This window comes from Panthera onca, chromosome A3 (genome assembly GCF_046562875.1).
Source record: "Panthera onca isolate mPanOnc1 chromosome A3, mPanOnc1 haplotype 2, whole genome shotgun sequence".
NCBI classification, from domain to species: Eukaryota; Metazoa; Chordata; class Mammalia; order Carnivora; family Felidae; genus Panthera; species Panthera onca.
The window spans coordinates 121,686,599-121,709,991 of record NC_138341.1 but is presented as its reverse complement, the minus strand read 5'-3'; the positions used below and the strand labels follow the sequence as shown (position 1 = coordinate 121,709,991).

The 23,393-nt window shown below is 41.0% G+C and overlaps 2 long non-coding RNA genes across 2 annotated transcripts in view; one reads left to right on the top strand and one right to left on the bottom strand.

The window, feature by feature from the left end:
• LOC132668835 (uncharacterized) overlaps window positions 1-23,393 on the top strand; it is a 55,569-nt gene that overhangs the window by 4,738 nt on the left and 27,438 nt on the right. The window lies entirely within an intron of this gene.
• Window positions 9,300-11,013, bottom strand: LOC132668829 (uncharacterized). The gene is made up of 2 exons (XR_009605815.1): window positions 10,874-11,013; window positions 9,300-9,538 (listed from the first exon to the last, which is right to left on the bottom strand). It is a non-coding gene; the product is annotated as an uncharacterized LOC132668829 (long non-coding RNA).

The following is a 23,393-nucleotide window of genomic DNA, read 5'->3' as shown; positions in this document are numbered from 1 at the left end:
CGGCTCAGGTCATGATCTCACAGTCCGTGAGTTCGAGCCCCGCGTTGGGCTCTGTGCTGACAGCTCAGAGACTGGAGCCTGCTTGAGATTCTGTGTCTCCCTCTCTCTCTGACCCTCCCTCATTCATGCCCTGTCTCTCTCTGTCTCAAAAATAAATAAACATTAAAAAAAAAATTTAAAAGAAAAAAAATGACACAATACTTCCTAAAAACTCCTTTTCTTGACGTGTTTTTGAGAATCATCCACAATAATATGTATAGCTGTGGTTCACTAATTTCCTCTAACGTACAGCATCTCATTATTTGAATATACCTAGCTAAATTTATTTATCCATTCTCTTCTCAATAGATATCTGGATTGTTTCCCATTTTTATTGTTACAGTGTTGTAATGAACGTTCTTATAAATGTCTCCTCATACACAGGTGTGAGGGCCTAGGGTATATACACCCGTGGCATCCTTTGTGATTCATATACTGATTAATTGAAATCCTGGGTCACAGGGCATATGTATCCTTGTGCATCTTACCTGTAAATATTGCCTGTGTGGTCTCTGAAGTGCTTGTACCAACTCACACTTGCTTCAGCAGAGTAGGAGAGTTCCCATTTCTCCATATGACCAGCAACATTTGAAACTATCAGACTTTAACTTCCCAATCTGATGGATTTAAAATGATACTTCATGATAGTTTAGTTTGCATTTCTCTGAATAATGATGATGTTGAGCATCTTTTATATTAGCCATTCTGGTGTCTTGTTGTGTGATTTGCCTGTTTATTTTTTTACTTTTTTCAATGAGTTTTTTTAAAATTACTGACTTATTCGTTATTTATATATTGTGGATTTGAATCCATCTTTATCATATTAACTTTTCCTATGTTCATAGTATGTTTCCCTGTTTATTTAATTCATCTTTAACATTTTTCTATCGTTTTTTATAATTGTCTTCATAGAGGTTTTAAGCATCTTTTGTTAGATTTATTGCAAAGTATTTTATAATTTCTTTTTTTAATGAGAATCCTTTTAAATTTTATTTTTAGAATTTATATTTTTCTAGATTTGTTAAAGTGTAATATAATTTCTTTTTTAACGTTGTAAGTGAACATCTTTTTAAAAATTATACTTTCCAATCTGTGTGTCTGAGCCATAGGAAAAGAGTTGCCTTGCTAAACTCTCATATTAATTATAATAGTATGTAAATTATCTTGGTTTTTTCTTTTTTTTAATTTTTTTTAATGTTTATTCATTTTTGAGAGAGACAGAGTGTGAGCGGGGGAGGGACAGAGAGAGAGGGAGACAAGAATCTGAAGCAGGCTCCAGGCTCTGAGCTGTCAGAACAGAGCCTGATGTGGGGCTTGAACCCATGAATTGTGAGGTCATGACCTGAGCCGAAGTCAGACGCTTAACTGACTGAGCCACCCAGGTGCCCCTATCTTGGCTTTTTTTGTATAAACAATCATATAACCTGTGAATAATGATGTGGAAGTGATGTGCCGAACAGTGAGCCCCCAAAGATGTTCACATCTCAATCCCCAAAACCTATGAATATGTTACCTTACATGATAAAATGGACTTTGTAGATGTGACTAAATTAAGGACGTTGAGATGGGAGAGTTGCCTGGATTACCCAGGTGGGTCCAATCCACAAGGATCCTTTTGAGAGGGAGGCAGAAGGGGTCAGAGGCAATGAAAGCTATGTGATGACAGTAGCAGAGAGAGACGAAGTGATGGTGGGCACAAATTTTGCAGTGGTGTGGTTCCATGATAGAGGAAGGCGCCCCAGGCCAAAAAATATGGGTGACTCCTAGAAGCTGAAAAAATGAGAAATCTCAGATTTTCTAGAGCTTCCCAGAGGAACACAGCCCTGTTGACACTTTAATTTTAACCCCTGTAAGACTAATTTCAGACTTCCAGAACTGCAAGAGAATAAATGTGTGTTATTCTAAGCGACTAAATTTGTGGCAATTTGTTACAACAGCAATAGAGAAACTAACATAGGGCACGTAGAAGATGAATTTTTTGAGACCAATCTAACTTGTTTTAATTCTGTTCTCTCATTTGTGAGTTTGGTGACTCTAGAATTCTGAGCCAGAATCTTGTTTCCTCAGAACAAGACAGAGTTTTGTTTTTTTTTTTTTCTCCCTTTACAATCTTTGTATCATTTATTTATTTTTCTTTTCTTACTGTTCTGCCTGGCTAGGCTCCACAGGTACAATGTTGAACAGAAAGGTGTTAGGGCCTCCCCCCCCCCATCACTTCCTGATTTTAAATGATTTTTAAGTAATCTGTACACCCAATGTGGGGCTTGAATTCATAACCCCGAGATCCAGAGTCACATGCTCCACTGACTGAGCCAGCCAGGTGCCCTCATTTTCCTGCTTTTAAAGGGAATGTTTCTAATAGTTCACCATTTAAGTAGTGTATTTGCAAAAAAAGAAAAAGCACTCTATTTTCTGTAGAATATTGTTAGAGAGTTTCATCAAATTAAAGAAATATCCTTCTTCTGGTTGGCTAAGATTATGTTTAACATAAATGAGTGCCAAATGTTATCAAATACTTCTTCTGTGCCTATCAAGATAATCATGTAGATTTTCTCCTCTAAGCTGTTATTGTGATGATTTATGTTAATACTTTTTTTAAAAAAATTGGACCAACTCTGCATTACCAAGATAGAACCAGCTTGGTTCTTCTGGCATTCGGCATGCTAACATTTTCACTAAATCTTCCGCATCTATGCTTATGAGCAAAACTGGCTGTAAAACCCTACCTTCTGCTGACCTTGTCTAGCTTTGGGTCAGGGTTAGATAGCCTCACAAATTGAATTGGGGAGTGTTCCCTATCCTGCAGTTTTGGTTGATTCTTTTTATTTTGGAAATTAAACATTTATTTACAACGACAGAAGACACAGATTCAGGTCTCTTAAATTCCACACACTCTCACCCGCAAACACACTGCTACTGCCCTCATTCTGCCTACATAATTATATCATAATTCTTGGTTCAGTCAATATTCAGCATTATCAGGATTATGTAAATATTACATACTAATGAGCCACTTAGAATCTTATATTTACATATCCTTTCCTATACAACTTTTGACTTTCCCTAGAGTAAATAAATCGCCTCTTTATGTTTGTTTTGGCTTAATTTTCCTAAGTTTCCTTAGTTTCCTTAGTTTTCCTATTGTCAATCAATAATTCTTCATGAAACTATTGCATAGAACTATAAATCTCTCCATTCACTTAAATATTAGGTAACTGAACAGTTGCATGTTTTTTGTAGAGAAATTTCTCCTGGAATTCTCTTGTTCTCTTGCTCCAAACTGTCCTGTCCTCTGTGCCTGCTTCCAGCTGTTTTGAGGACTAAAACCCTTTATATTCTTTTTGTCTCTTCTATATCTGAATCCCTGTGCCCTGGTTTCCACGGTTTCCTCTTTCTTGATTTACTGGATCCTTTTGGTGGAGCACATTCTTTCATTTAGAGAAGGGGTACATGGAAGATAAAACTTTTGAGGCCTAACTTGTCTGAATTTATCTTAATTCTGCTCCCTCATTTGCTGTGTTGATAGGTGTAGTATTTGAGATAGGAATTGTCTTCCTTCAGAATCTAGAAGGAATGTAGTCTTCTATTTCCAGTCTTTCTGATGAGAAGACCAAGACTATTCTGATTCTCGGGGTTTTTTTTTTAATAATTTAAGTTTATTTATTTATTTTGAAAGAGACAGAGACAGCACAAGTGGAGTAGGGGGAGAGAGAGAGAGAGAGGAGAGAGAGAATCCCAAGCAGGCTCCATGCTGCCAGCACAGAGCCTCATGCGGGACTCGAACCCACAAAGCCACAAGATCATGACCTGAGCCGAAACCAAGAGTCAGACGTTGAACTGACTGAGCCACCCAGGCACCCCTGATACTTAGGTTTTTGTATTTTTCCTTTGTCTTACTGCTTTTATGATAGTTTCTTCACTTCTGATGCTCTGAAATTTTATAAAAATATGCTTTGGTATAGATTATATCCTGTGTTGCATTGGACTGTTAGGGGCCTTCTAACTGGGAAACTCACATCCTCAACGAAGGGAAAAATTCTTAGCTTATGTGTGCATGCACACGCGCATGTGAACATGTGTGTGTATGAGAGAGAACATATATAAAAGAATATGAGTAATGTAAATCCTGTAACATAGTAGTAAAACAAATGCCCAAGAACCCAGCATCCAACTTAGGAAATAGAATATTCCCAATTCCTTGAACTTCCCTATATGTTCTTTTCTGATGCCAGTCCCTACCCTGCCTTCCTGTGCTGACCCCATGCTCTCACTCTTCACCAGCCACAGAATCACTCTCATGGTATTTTTTTTTCAATTCACTTTTCTTTTCTTTTTTAGTTTATTTACTTTGAGAGAGACTCAAAACCACGAGATCATGACCTGAGCCGAAATCAAGAGTCAGATGCTTAACTGACGGAGCCCCACAGGGGCCCCTAATTCACTCTTCTTGTTTACTACATGTGTATGTGCCGTGAAACCATAGCTTGTTTACTTTAGCTTGCTTTTGAACACCATAGAAATGGCATCACACACAGAAATGACATTCTTCTGTGGCTTGAATGTCCTTCAACATTGTTCCTAAGAGTCATCTATGCACATCGCTATTGTTCGTTAACTTTACATTGTAGTATAGCATTCTGTTGCATGAAGACACCACAATTTATCTGTTCTCTCAGTTATAGGCATTAGGTTATTTCCTTTTGTTTGTTTGTACTTGTTTTTATTTTCTATCATGTCTACTGGTGTGATCATTTCTTTCCCTCATTTTCTCCCTGAAATTTACGTTAGTTGTGGGATCTTCTGGACTGAACCTTAAATATTTTTAAGAATTGTTTATTTGTTTTTGAGAAAGAGTGAGAGAGCACGGGGGAGGGGCAGAGAGAGGGAGACAGAGGATCTGAAGCAGGATCCCATGCTGACAGCAGAGAGCCTGATATGGGGCTTGAACTCACGAACCATGGGATCATGACCTGAGCTGAAGTTGGACATTTTAAGTGACTGAACCACCCAGATTCCCGGACCCTTAAATATTTTTACCTCTCCTTTCCTGTCTTCTGTTTCTTTGTAATTTTCTTCTACAGTCTCAGAGAATTCCTCAAATTATACTCAAATTCATCTACTCAACTTTTAAAATTTCTATCATATTTTGAATTTTTAAGAGTTCTTATTCTCTGGATGTTTATTTTTATAGCTTACCCTTTTGGTTTTTTTTTTTTTTTTTAAGTTTATATATTTATTTTGAGAGAGACAGAGACAGTGCAAGTTGGGGAGGGGCAGAGAGACAGAATCCCACGCAGGCTCCGCACTGCCAGCACAGAGCCCAATGTAGGGCTCGAACTCATGAAGCTGTGAGACCATGACCTGAGCCGAAACCAAGAAATGAACGCTTAACTGACTGAGCCACCCAGGTGCCCCTCTCCTATTTTCTTAGATACTAGACTTATGAGGTTTAGGATTTACTTGCAATTGTCTTTTGCTTTCTGCATTCTCAGCTTCCCCCTGCTGTGGTTGGTTGAATGATTGGTGATTTACGTCTCTTTCATGTCAGAAGCTCTCCTCCAATATCAAGTGATGCTTGGCCATCTGCTTAGATGTAAGTGTAAAGGCACCAAAATGCTGATTTAGAGTCCGGGTGTCTGGGTGGGGCTCATCCACAAGTGGTCTTCACAGTAGGGTGATCAGGCGGGGACCCAGCTGTTCCACGGGGACAATAACAAAAGTCAGTAGGCCTTTTCTCTCTCTTGGCCTAGTTTGTTTTCCCAGAGAGGAAACTTCCATTCTTCCTCCCAGATGATGTAAGCCTGTCTGCCATCACTCCGGCTGTTGGGTGGGAAGTTGAGTTGAGTGAATTGGGGGGCAGGGGAAGGTGGTTGCCACTCATAGACTTTCACTTACTGCCCATTTTCAGTACAGTTCCCTGTTCTAAATTGTGTCTGGTAACTCTCAGTCCAGACCCCCTTGGTTTGAACTCTCCAACTTCTTCGCCGTGAGGGAAGGTTGTGTCGGATGGGAGAAGACGTCTGGGTGTCTCACTGCCCCTCAGACAGACAGCCAAGATGTACCTCCAGTTTTCAGCCCCACCTCTTATCCCCATCTTCAAGGATATTCCAGTTGGAATCCTGCAGCCAGGAATCCACTTGCTGCTTCTTATACACACGACCTCCCCTTGCAGGTTTAAATTTCAGCTTTCTCTGCTCTTTGAAATCAACCACCAGTGACTTTCTAGCTTCCAAAATTTTCTTGACATCTGTCATCTGTTCCTGTATCCTCTCTAATTCTTTGTCTTTGTGGATATATGCTGTTTCTTTTTTCAATATGCTTTTTCAGTTGTAATTTCTCTACTAGCATTTTGAAGCTCTGGGGAAGAGGTGGAAATAAATGCGTGTGTTTTCAATGTCACTCCCCCAATGGTGTGGATATAGTACCTGAGGGGAGGAGCACAGAAAACCACAGAAAGTCTGTAGGGCCCCTCTTGGGTCTGCGGCCGACTCTGGTTTTCAGAGGCCTCTCTGTGGCTGGCCGACTGCCCGACACAGTATTCAGTTATGTGGTGCGTAGAGAGGAATTCTCCATGTGTGTGTTCAGCCCAGAGACACTTTTGCAAAGAGCAGCAGAGAAAGGTGCTGCTGAACTGAGGGAAGAGAATCAGGCTCAGCTAGAGCAAAAGTTCCCTGGAAAAGTATTGTTGGCCGAGATCCTGGCTGAATCCCACCCATCCTGTTTTCCTTGTTAGGAGAGTTAATTCCAGGGGAGTCAATACTGGGTGCTCTGAGGAACAGCCCAGGAGATCAGAGCCCACTAGCAGCCCCCTGCTCAGACTCAAGGAGTCGATGCAGGTGACTCCAGCACCTGAGACTGGATCCCTGAAGTGGGAAAACAGCAGATTTCTCATCGCTGGTCAGAGAGCCCACAAAGGCCAGGGCCTGGTTAACAACACTGGCCACCTTGCTTCCAGTGTGAAACAGAGAGCCACAAACAAGACAGCTGCATCTCAGACAGGACGCTAGCCTGCCCCTTGCATCTAGCAACCAGAGTCGGACAGGGCAGAATCTGAAAGAGCAGTTGCCAGCTGTGTGGCCAGGGCTCCGTGGCCTGGGGTGAGGGCATTGTCTCAGAGAGAGCCCGAGATTCCCCATCTATGAGGGCTGCTGAGCAGTTCCCCGTGCAGCTTCTGAGGGGCGGATCCCAGGACTTGGTGTGGATGCTCACCCTTGTCTTCTGGTTATGAGTGCCCTGAAGTCATGCTAAGAAGTGAAGAGAACCCTAAAAGGGGTGGGAAAATGGAAGAAGGGCCTGGAAGACTATAGCTCATTCCCTGGACTGTTTTCCCAACACCACCAAGCAGTTCTCTGATTCTCACTGAATCATAACCAGGTGTCCCACACTTGAACTGGGTTCTGACACTGTCTACCTAGAGATAGCAGCAGATCCCACAGGCTAAGGGCTCAGTTCTACAAGACGGCCCCCTGTTCAGAAACCAGTTCAGATACCAACTGAACTATAAATCAGAGGTTCCCACAATCCCCTCGTCCTCGGGTTTGATTAATTTGTTAGAGCGGCTCACAAAGCTCAGGGAAATATTGACTTACAATTCCCAGTTTATTATAAAGGATATTAAAAAGGATATAGGTGCATAGCCAAACAGAGAGGTGCACGGGGTGAAATCAGCAAACGTCCTGAGCTCAGGAGCTCCTGTCCCCCTGGATCAAGGTGTTGACACCCTCCTGGCACGTGGATGTGTTCACCAACCCAGAAGTCCATCAGATTCCTTGTTCAAGAGTTTTTATGGAACTTAATTTGCAGCACCTACTTTCCTTACATCGGTGGGTGGAGCTGAAAATTCCAGTCCTGTAATTACTTGATCCTTCTGGTGACTAGGTGTCTACATGGGGCCCCATCCTAAGTCACCTTATTAGCACAAACTCAGTTGTGATTAAAAGGGGCCTGATAGGGGCGCCTGGGTGGCTCAGTCGGTTAAGCGTCTGACTTCGGCTCAGGTCACGATCTCACGGTCTGTGAGTTCGAGCCCCGCGTCGGGCTCTGGGCTGATGGCTCAGAGCCTGGAGCCTGCTTCCGATTCTGTGTCTCCCTCTCTCTCTGCCCCTCCCCCCGTTCATGCTCTGTCTCTCTGTCTCAAAAATAAATAAACGTTAAAAAAATTTTAAAAAAAAGGGGGGGACTGATATAGGGGCGCCTAAGTGGCTCAGTCTATTGAGCCTCCGACTCTTGATTTTGGCTCAGATCGTGATCCCAGGGTTGTGGGATCAAGCCCCACTTTGGGCTCAGTGCTGACAGCACGGAGCCTGCTTGGGATTCTCTCTCTCTCTCTCTCTCTCAAAATAGATAGACTTAGAAAATTTATTTTAAGAAAGGGCTTGTTATAAATAATGAAAGGTATTCCTATCAATTAAGAAGTTACAAGAATTTTAGGAGCTCTGTGTGAGGAACTGGGCATGGAAACCAAATAGATTTTTTATCATAGCACACAGGTCGACACCTCATCCTCAGTGATAGCGGTTTCTGCTTTCCATGGGGTGCCGTGACTCACATCAGTGAGGAAATTATTCTCCACACAACTCCCTTTCCTTTGTGCGGTTGGGTAAGGGAGGGGAATGAAAGGCTGGGCAGCAGCCTCTGTCGGTGCTTTGCCCTCTGGGCTGTGTTTTACACTGGCTGGCCCTCCTGTGCTTTCTCTCCCCATGCCTGCACCCTGAGCAGGTTTGCCCCCCTAGGGCCAGCCCCAGCAAATGACTGGCAAACATAGGAGAATAGTCCTCCAGCTCTGTTGCTCCCTGGTGGGGGCAGTTTTAAGGTGTCCCCAGAGTTCCCATGAGGGACTGAGCCAAAGCCGCCCTCCTTGGATGCTGCTTGCTGTCACATCTTTGCTTGGCCTCCGTTCCAGGTCCCACGTTCCCATCCACCCTCCCCCCCCCCCCACCTCACCCACCCACCCATTTTCTTGTTCTGGGAGTGCTTAAATAAATAATTTTCGTGTGAGTCCTCTTCTCCGAGTCAGCTTCTGGAAGCTCAAGTTAAGACAGCCTCATATTTCAGAGTCCTTGCTGGCTCTTTGCTACTAAAAATGGAAGGACAGGGTAGTCTTTTGTTTATAAAGCACAGTGAGGATGCTGCAGGTCTGGAAATGTAAACCCTGAGACTGAGGAAAGGGTGCAGACTTAAATTGTTGCTTTACGTTGAAGGGAGAGAATCGGTCTTCTGAAGGGTGCCTGGCATGGCAAAAAGGGGGGGAAGCTGGGAGCTTGAGGCAGAGAAGCGGCTGAACCGCTTGTATGAAACCTCTCTATTGCACCAAGCCTTCCATAAGGACTGCTACTCACACACACACAGTGTGTGGGTGTGATGTCGGAGGCAGGGGAGATCCAACGAAAAGGCTATTTGAGATGCGATGCTGCATTGCAGACCAGAGAGCAGGATGGGAAGGCAAGACGATCCCAAAGCTGAACTCCTTCAGTGGAAGCAGGAACTCTGAGCCAAAGAACTAAGAAAAACACAATCCATCAAACGTGTACCCACCCCACCCCCACACACATGCATCTGCATGTGTATACATGTATACACACTAGTCCACCAAGAGGTGGAAAAGGAGAAAATACCCCCTCTTCTGAGATCTGAATAATGCATGAAATGACCAACTTGAAGTAATTGAAGGATAAGTTCTAAAATCATTCCAAGAATATACAAAGGCATCTTCAACATCAGAACAGCATTTCTCAATTAAAATTAATAAATTGTGGGAATGCAAGCTGGTGCAGCCACTCTGGAAAACAGTGTGGAGGTTCCTCAAAAAACTAAAAATAGAACTGCCCTACGACCCAGCAATTGCACTACTAGGTATTTATCCAAGGGATACAGGTGTGTGTGCTGTTTCGAAGGGACACATGCACCCCCATGTTTATAGCAGCACTATCAACAATAGCCAAAGTATGTAAAGGGCCCAAGTGTCCATCAATGGGTGAATGGATAAAGAAGATGTGGTATATATATATACAATGGAGTATTACTCAGCAATCAAAAAGAATGAGATCTGGCCATTTGCAACTACGTGGATAGAACTGGAGGGTATTATGCTAAGTGAAATTAGTCAGAGAAAGACAAAAATCATATGGCTTCACTCATATGAGGACTTTAAGAGACAAAACAGATGAACATAAGGGAAGGGAAACAAAAATAATATAAAAACAGGGAGGGGGACAAGACAGAAGAAACTCAAAAATATGGAGAACAAACTGAGGGTTACTGGGAGGGTTGTGGGAGGGGGGATGGGCTAAATGGGTAAGGGGCACTAAGGAATCTACTCCTGAAATCATTGTTGCACTATATGCTAACTAATTTGGAAGTAAATTTTTAAAAAGTAAAATTTGTTAAAAATGTATAGGAAGGAAAACAAAAAAATAAAATTAGTAAATTGACTCCCACAGCAAACAGGAATTCATGGAAGGTGGAAGATACATTAGCACAAGCTAAGGCAGTGGGGGTCTTAGAACATGGCATCCTCCTCCCTTGAATGACCTGAGCCTGGTCTCTGTTGCCTCCAATCCATAACAGAGCCAGGGCGGCCCTGGGACTTCTTCCTCCTCCACTGCTCACCCAGGGGCTCCACAGCCCCATGCAGAGAGCCCTCTTCTCCCTCTCCTGGCCCTGCTGCCAGCCTCCTTCCCACATGGCCAGGACCTTAACAGTGGGCGCTCCAGGGTCAGTGAGGTCTAATGTGGTCAGGGAGCTGGGGACCTGCCTCTGAGTCCATTCCTATCTCTGACTCTTTCTCCCTTCAAGTCTTTATTCCACAAACATTTATTCACCACATGCTACTCACCAGGAACTGTTATCTTTGGTCTGTCCCCGTCTGTCTTTCTGTTTGTTTCTCTCTCTCCCTGATTCCATCCCTGTCTCTCTCCTCCTCCTTTCCTCTCTCTCTGTGTCAACCTGGCTCCCTTTCCCTCTCCCTCTCCCTTCTTCCAGGCTGGTCTCTTTGAATTAAATTGGCCTATGTCTCTGAAGCCACATGATGCAGCACATTCAACAGTACCCACAGTAACGGACATGTCACAAAGCAGTTTGTGCTCACAAGCCTGTTCTTTGGTATTACAAATAACCATGTTATGAACATGATTTTAGATCTTTATCTACATCTCTGATTAATTCCTTCAGGAGAGCTCCCTAGGTATAGTACTTTAGGTCAAAGGGCACTGACATTCTTAAGGCTTGTAATATATGTGGAAAAAAAATCGTTCAGCAATTCTGCCCACATAACTGGACTTCTTTAAGTTGATTCTCAGATTTAAGATGGGGTCACCCACGTTTTTCCAGGGTTCCTGGAGACACTCACATTCTGGAATATCTCGGCAGATTGATTGGTTTGTAGAGGACCTGCCTAATCTCCTTTCTACATACTTAAATATTCATTTGTCTGTTGATTTTTCAATTACACACCTATATAAAGCATGTGCCAAGTGCTGGTATTGACCCTGGACTAGAGTCTGGTGATTTACAGCCTTGCCAAAATCATAGGTGACTCCTTCCTTCAGACTAGACTCAATTTTGGCCTTGGTATTTTACAAATCAACAATAAGATGAGAAGTTTCTCACAATGCAAGGCAAAATGTGGTCATAGATCATTCTGGCATGCGTCTATTCCCAACCCAGACAATAGTAAACACCTTTCACCACACTGCCTTCGGTCTTTGTTGGTGAAGACTTACTTTTTTTTCAAACACCTAGACAGCTTTGGATGCCCTATAATTTTCAGTTACTGCTTTCTATAAACTGAATGTTTGTATCACTCCCAAAATTCATATGTTGAAACCTAATCTCCACTGTGATGCTATTAGAAGGTGGGGCCTTTTGGGGATGATTAGGTCATGAGGGTAGAGCCCTCATGAATGGGATTAGTGCCCTTATAAAAGAGATCCCAGAGAGTACCTTCACCCTTTCCACCATGTGAGGACCCACTGAAAAGAAGGTCACCTATGAAGCCAGAAGTGGATCCTCCCTGGACACCAAATCTGCCAGCACTTTGCTCTTGGCCTTCCTAGCCTCCAGAATGGTGAGAAATAAATTTATGTTGTTTATAAGCCACCTACCTAATCTATTATAATCTGTTATGGTAGCCCCAACAGACTAAGACACTGCTTCAAAGAAGGGAGGTGTTTTGACCTTTTATTTCCTCCCCTAGGGCCAAATTCATGGTGCCTTCCCATATTCTTTTCAGTCATTTGAGACAGATTCAATGGGCTGTTCTCACTGTCTTCCAGGGGGTACATGAAAATATCAAGCCATTATACGTTAACATTTGTTGCAATATATGCTCACAGATCTTGGTGTAACTTACTCACTAATCACAATTTTTAGCTATTAGTTGAATGTTCATTTGACTATTTGAATGTTTAGTTGAATGAAAATTTGACTAAAAATGTCACAGAACATTTAGGTGCACTTAGAAGTTCACATTGCATGTAGCCAGGTATAAATCATAATACAGTGTGATAAAGGTTTATCTGATATACATAGGGGAGAAAGAATTTGAGGGGACCCTAGAGAAGAAGTCCATAATGCAACAAACAAGAGCAAGAGACCTTATTAACTGTGTGTCAGTCAGCTACTGCTGCATAACAAACACTGCAATAATCTCAGTGTCAAACAATAATATATACTTGTAAATTTCTCACTCGGGTATCTAGGTGGGTGTTGACCTTGATCTTATCTGGGCTTTTATGGGCTTGGCTCCAGGACATGAATTTGGTTCAAGTCTATTCTATGCATTTTGGGCCTCCTTGGACCAATTGCTACTTCATTATCATGGCAAAAGACGGACATACAAGAGACAAAGTCCAACATGCAAGTCCATTTTAAGCCTCTGCTCACATCATGTATACTAATATCCCATTGGCCAAAGTAGGTCATATCACAGAAGTCCAAAGTCAAGGTATAATAAAGTACATTCCTTACATGGAGCTATAGTGAAAAACTGTAAATATTTGCTGAATAATCATCTAGTCTACCACAAGCTGGATCTTGGAGAACAAAGGATGTCATTCTAGGGAGAAGTGGAAGGAATTAGTGTTCCATAGAGAGGAACCATATCAAGAAAGACAGGGAGACACAGGATATGTGGCACACTTAGGGAATTGTGGGTAGTTTGAAGGACAGGAGCCCAGGACACTAGTGAGAGATGTTGAGTGTGTGCAGGAGGCTGAGTCTGGAGAGAAAGAAGGGAGCCTATATCTCAGGACGGGAGGAAACCCAAAATATCTCAATAGAGTTGGCAAGGTAAGAGGCCTGCCCTCCCTGTTGGATTTTCAGGGGACTCCTGCCTTGTCTCATCAAGTCTGTACTTCCTGGGGGGAATACCCCTTCCGTCAATCCTCTGTGCACTCTAGGGAACCAAAATGAACTTCACTCCGCTATCCAAGTAAGGGACTGCACTAATTCTCCTTTTCCTCATCATCTCCCATGCCCAGCATAGCATCTAATAAGTGTTTATTGTCTATACCCCCAAAAGTGTAAACAACTGGGAATTCTTCTCTAAATTTTTTTTTCTGATAAGGCATACTTCTGGAAAGAATGTCATAAAATGATGAATATGAAAGATGCACTGCATGCCAGCAGAAATAACCACCTTCACACTTTGATCAATAGCCTTCCAGGGGTGCCTGGGTAGCTCAGCTGGTTAAGTATCTGACTCGGTTTCGGGTCAGGTCATGATCTCACGGTTTGTGGGTTTGAGCCCTTCACTGAGCTCTGCACTGGCAGTGCGGAGCCTGCTTGGGATCCTCTTTCTCTCCCTCTCTCTCTGCCCCTCCCATTTTCACACCCTCTCTCTCTCAAAATAAATAAATAAACTTAAAAAAATAGCCTTCCTGAGGTGCCTGGGTGGCTCAGTTGATTAAGTGTCTGACTTCGGCTCAGGTCATGATCTCACAGTTCGTGGGTTTGAGCCCCGTGTCGGGCTCTGTGCTGACAGCTCAGAGCCTGGAGCCTGCTTTGGATTCTGTGTCTCCCTCTTTCTATGCCCCTCCCCCACTCACGCTCTGTCTCACTCTGTCTCTCAAAAATAAATAAATGTAATTAAAAAAAATTTTTTTAAATAAATAAAAATAAATAGCCTTCCAGATTCTATGCAATGTAATTATGTAAGTAGAATCATATATTGTTATATTTAACCAGCTTTTTTATATCAACTCAAAACATAAACCTATCACATCATTTTTAATGGCTGCACTGCACTGTATTTTCTTATATGGGTATGTCATCATTTATTCAATCTCTTAATTTTCACCACTAGAAATAATACTCTAAAGATATCCTTTCAAATACATCTATGCCCACAGGTCTAGTTAGCTGTCTAAGCATAAATTGCTAGAAGGAGAATAGTTTGTTTAAATGCATACCCACTTAACCTTTTCATACATACCACTAAATTGCCTGTCAGAATGCTTATATCAATATGCAGCCCTACTTCATGCACTTGACATCATTGGATATTTTTATGCATTGATAATATGAATAATTTTATCTCATTGTTATTATAATGGAATGATGACTTTTTTATTTCTTTGTGAAAAAGTATTTTTTGAATTAGAACTCTCCCAGAAGAGCTATTAGCAGATATAAGGGGAGGACAAGGATATTTTAGGAGGGAGGAATTATTAAAGTTAGAAGCAGAAATTAATAAATTAGAAAGCAAAAAAAAAAGTAGCCTTGATAAATAAAACTAGGAGCTGGTTCTTTGAACACAAGGAGGGAAAAAGAAGAAGGAAAGAAAAAACTATGCAAAGCAGAAGATAAGAGATCAAACATGAGAAGCACAATGCCAGGTATAAGGAATAGAGTCTTTACTTCCAGATATAAAGAACTAAAATGTATTAGAAAATTCTATGTTAGAGGAGAAGGAAAAGTAAGAAAATTCTGTGTTAAACTTTATGTTAATATACATGAAAATTTGTCAGAAATGGTTTTCCTTGAAAATATAAGTTCCTAAAATTGATTCTAATGAACCCATATACCAGAATTTACCAAAACCCATTGATTAAATGGAAAAGTGCCTCCAAGCAACAGAGCCCCAGATGGTTTTTATGAATGACTTCTAGGAAATCTTATTTTAAAATACCACATCTAGGGGTGCCTGGGTGTCTCTGTCAGTTGAGTGTCTAACTCTTGATTTCGGCTCAGGTCATGATCCCAGAGTCATGAGATCAATTCCCACGTCAGGCTCTGTGCTGAGCGTGGAGTCTGCTTAAGATTCTCTCTCTTTCTTTCCATCTGCCCCCCGCCCCCACTCGCGCTTTCTAAATAAGTAAGTAAACAAATAAATTACCATGTCTATGTTGCTTACGGTAGATATTTAAACTAGCATAGGAAAAGATGTAATTTATAATATAACAATGCAATGCATTTTATAATACAGAAGACTAGGTGCCTACAGATATGAAAATCTTAAATAAAATAAATAAAATATTAGTAAGTTAAATCTAGCAGTGTATTTAAAAGAATTGCGCACTGTGACCAAGTAGTATTGATTCCAGAAAGAATTATTAAAAAATCCGTGTTGAATCCAGTATTCTATAATACATCAGATGGTGAAAGGAAAGAAGCATATGATCACCTCAATATATCCAAAGATACATTAATTAAAGTACAACATCTATTTCAGATAATGATATAATGATGATGATAAATACCTTAGTAAGCAAAGAACAGATGGACCAAGGATACTTTCTTTTTTAATCTGAAGCCACAAGCAGCAAACTTAGTGGCAAAACATTAAACATTGGGAGTGTTTCAATTAAATGAGATGCTCACTGTTATTGCTATTAATCAAAATGTTTCTGAAGTCTCAGAACAATGCCATTAGTGAAGAAAAAGAAATAAAAAGGACCGATTTTTTTAAGTGGCAAATTATCTTTATTTCCAGATTATATTCTTTTCTTCCTAGAAAATCCATAAAAACCAACTGAAAATGTTACAGGGACTAATAAGAGATGTCAATAAAATGGCTTAATATAAGAAATAAATAGACAAATCTACAACTTTCTTATATACTAACAATAACCAGCTAGTAAATATAATGGGGGAAAAAGGAGAGTCCAGTCATAATTGCAACAATAACTTTAGAATACCTGTGTGTCTGACTATGATTAAAAAAAAAAACAAACATGACTTATATGAAGAAAACTATAAAATATTCTGAAAGGGAAAAAAAAAAAGTTGGAGATGCTACATTTCAAGATATAAAATGTTAGTTTTCCCTGAATTGTATGAAATTAATGCAATTTAAATTCAAACCCCTATGGGATTATTTTTGGATCTTTAAAGATTGATTCTAACGTTGTCTGGAAGATGGTATGCTTGAAGCCAAGAAATTTTGGATGGGCTCTTAGCCACACAGAACAAAGACTACATTTCCCATTCTCCCTTGCAGCTTGATGTGTTCATATGACCAAGTTTCGACCAATGAAAGTGGTTTGTTGCTACATCCAGAAACCTGTTTAAAAACAGCTTATATGCATCATTTCCCTTCTGTAACCCTTTCTCTATCCAGCTGCTTAGGAAATGATGTATGAGGAGGAGTATGTATAGGCTGGAGCCTGAGAATGAAGGTCACATTCTAGTAACAGCACAGCGGAAAGCTGGAAGGAACCTGGTTTCCAGAGGTTTTAAAAACCACATCAGTTCCAGATTGCCTACGTCTGGAACTTAACATGAACGAGAACAGAACTATCTTATTTAAGCCGCTGTTATTTTGGCTTTTCTTTGTTCACAGGAGAATCTAACCCTATTACAATAACCTTTCATATTTTCCCCATGCTTATATAATTAATATAATTATATTCAGACCTATATAAAGACACACACACAAGTTTTATGTAGGTTTCTGCCATCATTTTGAGGGAGAAAACAACTTTCTTCATCTTATCTTCCTCAATCAATACCACTTGAGAAATTTTATCCACTTCAATTAGTATAGTTCTAACACGTATTTTTTGATGGCTTCAGAAAAGTACCAAAATTTATTCCCCCATCCTCTCATTCTTGGGCATTTGCTTTGTTTCTGATTTTTCTCTCACTATTAACAATGAAGTACTATAATAAACATATGTTCTTGTCTACTGATGCTCTTGTTTCCAAGGGATAGAATCCTAGGAGTAAGCCAGCAGGATGAAGGGGTATGCATTTAAAATTTTCATAGATGTTTCTAGGTTACTTTCCAGGAAACCTGAAACACTTGCATTTCCATCAGCAGTGTATGAGAGCACCATTTCTCTACATCCCCACCAGCAACAGCTCTTTTTTATTTTTTAGCAGTCTGGAGGATGTAAAGTGGTGTTACATCAATTTGTTTTTCTTAGACTGTAACCAATATCTGGTAATGTAAGACTCCTATCCCTTCTTTTCATAGTTTTCAGACATTTGTTCTTTCACACAACAAGATCACTTTATTCAACTTAAACAAAACTATGGGATTAAACATGGAATTATAATATAACAAATTGATATACAAATTTTGAGAAAATTAAAACTTTTATATTCAGCCTTCCCATCCAAGAACATGCTAAAGTTATTTTTTTTTTAAGATTTTATTTTTTAAAGTAATCTCTACACCCAACATAGGGCTCAAACTCACAATCCCGAGTTTCACTTTCCATCAAGAGTCACATGCTCCACCAACGGAGCCAGCCAGGCACCCCATGGTAAAGCTTTTATTGGTTTAGTTCTTTTATGTCTTTTAATAAACTTTATAGTTTTTTATATAACTTTTCTATGCTTTTCTTGTTAAATTTATTCTTAAATATTCTGTAGTTTTTGGAGATATTATAAATAAAATATTTTCTCATTTCCATTTTTAGGTATCTATTGGTAAAATAGGAAAATGCTATGTTTTTTTGTATATTTATGTTATAATAAGATACTTTATAACAAATTATCTTACTCGTATACATATACATATATCACTGGAATATCTATATTTTCATGTCAAATAATAGCTTTTGTAGGTTATTTCATTTTCTTTTTTGGCATTTTCTAGGACCTCCAAGATTAGGATAAATAATAACAGACCAAGTTTTCGTGGGTCTTTATTCCTTAAATTGCTGGGGCTCCTGTACTTCTACCCTTCCTAGATCAAATAAAATGGAATTCAAAAATGCATTTTAGGTTTAACAAGTTCATTGATGAACTTAGTGATAGTACTTTAGTGGAAAAGAGCAGAAGCCACGGGACAGAAATGTTGGAAGACCTGAGGGAACACTTTGTGCAAACATTTGGGGGCCTAAGCTCCCCTAGTGCTTATGGGACACTGAAAACATTTCAGAGTGGTGGAGCTATAGTGCACGTGGAGAGCTGAGGTCTGAGCAAAAGCAATGCTAAGGACTTTGTGCTTCAACTTGGAGGCCCTGGGTAGCTATGGAAGAATTTAAACTGAAGAGTCATACCATTAGAGTTGTTTTTTAGAAAATCCCTCTTTCCAAAGAAAATAGAGCACTATTTCCTGAATTCACCCATTCTGTTCCATCCTTATTTGCATTGCCTTTCATTGGATCCCCTTTCCCACCCCCACCATCCCCCTCCCCACATGTGGATTGCTGCAGCAAAGCTCCTGGTCTTTCCATCCAGTCTTGTCATTCTTCTATCTATTCTTCACACCAGCTTCCAAGGCAGTACCTTTATTTTGTCTTGGTTTTCAGATTAATCTTTTCTAGATTACAAATCTACTCATGTTACTCTTCTGCTTAAAATGCATCATTGAGGGGATGCCTTGGTGGCTCAGTCAGTTAAGTGTCTGACTTCGGCTCTGATCTCACAGTTCATGGGTTCATGATCTCACAGTCCCTGCGTCAGGCTCTGTACTGACAGCTCAGAACCTGGAGCCTGCTTTGGATTCTGTGTCTCCTTCTCTCTCTGTCTCTCTCCCCACTCATACTCTGTCTCTCTCTCTCTCAAAAAATGAATAAAAATGTTAAAAAATTTTAAATACATTATTGGGATCAGTGAAGCACCATCCTGGCGTCTGTAGCTTCTAGCCTTCCCAGGTGAGCTCCCAAGAGCATCAATATCCATCATTTTGTTGGTAGAATTTTAATCTAGTGAATGATGTATTCTTGGGAGTCCTAGGGAGAAATCCGGTTTCTGCTCTAGGAAAACAGAACTTGATGAAGACCCAGTGACCATCGTTTGAGGTTTTGAGTGCAGATTTCCTCAGCATTGTTTATTATCCCACCCTGAAACCAGTTCAGTGGTGCTAAAATGAATGTTCCCTATGGAAGGTCCTGATGTCTCCGTGTTTGCTGAGATGATAGGATGAGTTCTCTGGAAACCATCTGGTCTGTAGATCTGTGTCTGAGACAGGAATCAGGAAGATTTTGATGAGGTTTGGGGAAGAGTTCTTCTTAGAAGACTTCATGTCAAACCAGTTCAAGACTAGGATTCAGTAATAATGATGGTGACAGTTAGGTGACAGGACTGTTTTCTTTCCATATTTTCCTCCCTTTCTCCTCAAAGCCTGGTACCTCCTGAGACCAAGATGGAAATAATGAGACTTGGTCAGATTCTGAATATGTTTGGAAGCAGGGCTGATGAGACTTGCTGACAAATTGAACGTAGGTGAAAGAAAGAGATGGATGGATCAGGATGACTCTCAGGTATTTAGTCTGAGCAACTGGAAACATCAAGTTGCTGTTTATTGACATGGAGGAAGCTATAGATGAGCAAGTTTTGAAGAGGACTAGAATTTAATGTTGGATATGTTATGTTTGAGATGCTATCAGACACCAAAGGAGGACATCAAGCAGGTAGTTGGACATACAAGCCAAGAGTTCTTGGGAGAAGCCTGGATGGGAAATATAAATATGGGAGTGTTTAAAACCATGAGCCTGGATGAGGTGACCAGGAAGTAAGTGGAAACAAGGAGGGGAACAAGGATTGAGCCTGAGGAAATCCAACATTTAGATGGGGAGATGATGAAGAACTGACAAAGGAAACTGAGAAAGAACAGTCATTGAAGTAGAAGGAACACTAAAAAAAATGCAGCGTCATGGACGCTAAGCACAGAAAGTATTTCTAGGAGCACAGAGTCATCAACTGCCAAATGCTGCAGATAAGTTTATTAGTCCCAGTAGAACTAGCTACTGTAATAGAGACATTAGAGACATCCTCATATCTCAGTGGCATGGGCAATATAAAGTTCTTTCTCATTCATGTACAGTATATTCCGCAGGAGAGGAGAGGGATACAAAGAGGGGAGAAATAGCTCTTTGCTCCATGAAAATATTCAGGGTCCATGTTGACAGAGGTTGAATTATCTTCAACTTGTGGCTTTTAAGGGCACTCAGGGTATCAATATGCAGCCAGTAAATGGGAGCCGGGGATGAAAATAGTATACAAAAAATGTAATGGTAAGAGCCTGGAAAGAAATAGAGGGCACATTCAAATTAGGTAATTTTATAAAGGTCTTTTTAAAATTTATATATTTATCTGTTTATTTTTAAATTTTATTTATTATTATTATTATTATTATTATTATTATTTTAATGTTTATTTTTGAGAGAGAAAGAGAGAGACAGAGTGTGAGCGGGAGAGGAGCAGAGAGAGAGGGAGACATAGAATCCGAAGCAGGTTTTAGGCTGAGCTGTCAGCACAGAGCCCAACATGAGGCTCAAATTCATGAGCCATGAGATCATGACCTGAGCCAAAGTCAGACGCTTAACCAACTGAGCCACCCAGGCGCCCCTAAAATTTATTTATTTTGAGAGAGAGAGAGAAAGTGCAAGCAGGGAAGGGACAGAGAGAGAGGAGAGAGTGAGAATCCCAAGCAGGCTTCTGTACCACCAGCACAGAGCTTGATGCAGAGCTCAAACTCATCAACCATGAGATCATGACCTGAGCCAAAGTCAGACACTTAGTTGACTGAGCCAGACACCCCAGTTTATTTATTTATTTGGGGGGGGGGGTGGGAAGAGAGAGCATGCGCATGCACATGAGCAGGAGAGGGACAGAGAAAGAGGGAGAGAGAGAAAATCCCAAGCAGGCTTCGCACTGTCAGCACAGAGACCAATGCAGGGCCTGAAACAATGAACCATAAGATTATGACCTGAGCCAAAATCAAGAGTCGGACGCTTAACCAACTGAACCACCCAGGCACCCCTGGAAAGATTTAATGAAGAGATTACCTGTAAAGGTAAGAGCAGGGGCAAGAAAACTGTCAAGGGATTTCCATAACCCTGAGATGGTTAATAATAGCAGCTATTACCACCCTAGACTTGAAAAGACAAGAGAAAGTAATGGTTAGTGGAATCAGGAGACAGAAAGAACTATGTGGGAGAGATGCCTGACTGAAGCTTTGGTAGAGGCAGACAGCAACTCAAAGTAAGCAGGGAGGAACCCAGGGGAACAAATTCCCTGTCCTCCTCCATCCCTCCCTCCAATCTCTTGCAGGTAGTTCCCAATGATTCAACCCAATCAGAAACAAGAAGGCTCATTAGCAAAATCCCTAGTGGCTAGGCTCCCAAGGCCCAGAGCAGGATAGAGAAAGGTGAAGAGCAGATTTGAAGAAGCGGATATCCAACATGGGGCGTTTCTATGAGTCAGGCTTGGAAGGCGCATACGTCCCATCCATCCACGTTCCATTGGTCAGAACCCCATCATATGGCCACATCTAACTACTAATTAAGAAATCTAATGCCCCAGAGGAGGAAAGGAGAGATTTGATGAATAGCATACCGCTCTCTACCTCATGGTCAAGCAAGATGATAACTGAGAATTGACCATTGGATTTAGCAATATGGAAGCAATTGGTGATCATGATAATCCAGTCTTGGCAGAGTGGTGAGTGGGAAAGCCTGTGGGGAGTAGATGCAAGAGAAAATGGTAGGGGAGGGATTGGAGACAGCACTGCTAACAACTTCTTTCAATCAGTTTTGCTGAAAAGGGAATCAAAGCAATAAGGTAATAGCTGGAGGGTTGTGAGATTAAAAGGGTTTACTTTGGGTTTTTTGTTTTGTTTTGTTTTGTTTTACCATGAAGAGCATGTTTTATGCTGATGGGAATGTTCCAGGAGAGAGAAAAAAATTGATGATGCAGGAAAGAGGGCAAATTGCTGAAGTGATGTCCTTGAGTAAGCAAGAATGGATGGGATCCAGCCATAAGCTGAAGGTTCGCCTTAGAAAAGAACACAGGCAGTTCATCTACAGGAATGGTGAGGAGAGCAGAAGATATGGACAGAGTCGTGAGAGGGAGGAGATGTGGAAAGGAGCTTGTTGGAGCTCCTTTCCAATCACTTGTATATTCTCAGGGCAAATAGAAGGAAAGTTAGCTGAGAGTGAGTCTGGAGGAGGAATTTGGGGGATTCAAGCAGAAATGAGACAGTACGACATAGTTACCTAAGATAATGTGAGAAATGATAGTCAGAAGTTAATCTTCCAATAGAGATGGTCCAGACAGGTGAAAACCTCTGTTCATGCCGTTCTCCACTCTCTCTGTAGACCTCTCCTGGCCATAATCCAGCATCAGAATTGGATAATAAGAATAGATAGCCCTTTTTGAGTACTTACAAGGTCCAAGACCTGCTCTAAACACTTCACATATATTTAGTCATTAATTTTTTTCATATGTGTTTAGCACAGAGCCAGATGCAGGTCTCGAACTCACAAACTGTGAGATCATGACCTGAGCCGAAGTTGGATGATTAACCAACTGAGCCACCCAGGCACCCCCATGTATTTAATCATAATAATGCTATGCAGAAGGTACTACTATTATTAAGTCCCTTCCATAATGAGGAAACTGAGGCACAAGGTAAGTAATATAGTAGATGCCTGAATTGAATTAGAACTCAGCCAGTCTGGCTCCAGGCTCTTGAATTCTACTTATATATCTATACATATTAGACATGTCGGAAATAATCACTAGAGGGGGCTGGGCTTGAGAGAAGGAAATACACTTTGGAAAGGGCAAGGGGCTGTGGCCAGGTAAGTGGGGATGAAATGCTGTGCTTAGGAGAGGATTGGTGGGGAGTTGGTGCTGGGAGAGGGGTGGCCCCTTGGTGACCCAGGGAGCTTAGGACCAAAAGAGCCAATATCAGAAGTACAGGGACAAGTTGAGTAAACTGAAGCACCCCTCATGTCTTCCCCATTCTGTGTAAGCTCTGCATCAATCAGCATATAATGCTTGATTTAATGTTCCCTTGGTTTCTGTGTGTTTCACTGGCTGACACAATCTGTTCTGTTTCCATGATGGAAGGGCATGGTGCCATGATGGTAGCGATAATGGTGATATGATCAAACAGCTCCCAGTCAATGAACGCTTCATCAGTGAACAATGAACTGAGTGAAGAATTTTATCAG